Source organism: Mus caroli, chromosome 1 (assembly GCF_900094665.2).
Source record: "Mus caroli chromosome 1, CAROLI_EIJ_v1.1, whole genome shotgun sequence".
Taxonomy (NCBI): Eukaryota; Metazoa; Chordata; class Mammalia; order Rodentia; family Muridae; genus Mus; species Mus caroli.
Genome location: NC_034570.1, coordinates 125,453,122 through 125,453,886, shown reverse-complemented (window position 1 = coordinate 125,453,886; position 765 = coordinate 125,453,122). Strand labels below are relative to the sequence as shown.

Sequence of the window (765 nt, the reverse complement as noted above, 5' to 3'; positions counted from 1 at the left end):
AAAGTGCAGGAGGCAGAGGCAGAGCATCCCTGGGGCCAGGTTGGCTGGCTGAACTTAGCTGGACTTAATGAGCTCTGTGTTCAGTAAGAAAGCCTTCCTCAAGGGACACCCACACATGTGCATGCAATAATATATACAATGCATGCACACCACACATACATATACAAAAACAAGCAAAAGACTGTTAACCTTTTGAGTGTTAAAAATGTGGGACCTGAGTTTTTAATTCTTCAGGGACTCAAAGCTAAGGGTTTGTCTTGACTTTCAGAGACTTTGAAATTAAACTATTTATTATTATTATTATTATCGCTTCTCGGCCTTTTGGCTAAGATCAAGTGTATTATTATTATTATTATTATTATTATTATTATTATTTGTGAGAGGGGTTCTCTGTATAGTGCTAGCTATCCTGGAACTTGCTCTTGGACCAGGCTGCCCTTGAACTCAGAGATTCCCCTGCCTCTGCCTCCTGAGTGTGGGGCTTAAAGATATGTGCTGCCTGAAATAAAATTAAACCTTGAGCAATGTTGGAACTATTGAGACCTTAGGGAGCAACTGAGAGCATTTCGCATTATAAGACAAGCCGTGGCCTTTTGGAGGCCAAGAGTGTTGAGTTATGGAATGGGCGTGACTCTCAAACAGCGTCTGAAAATGTGAGTCAGAAAAGTCTTCCCTCCCTTTTTCACTTTTTTCCTCAGGAATTTGTCAACAATGAAAATCTAATATAACATATAAAATTCATATCACAGAGCCTGGCAAAAATAT

The 765-nt window shown here is 39.9% G+C and overlaps 1 pseudogene; it reads left to right on the top strand.

The window, feature by feature from the left end:
• The first annotated feature begins 305 nt into the window (after positions 1-305).
• LOC115032539 lies at positions 306-458 on the top strand (annotated as a pseudogene).
• The last annotated feature ends 307 nt before the right edge of the window (positions 459-765 follow it).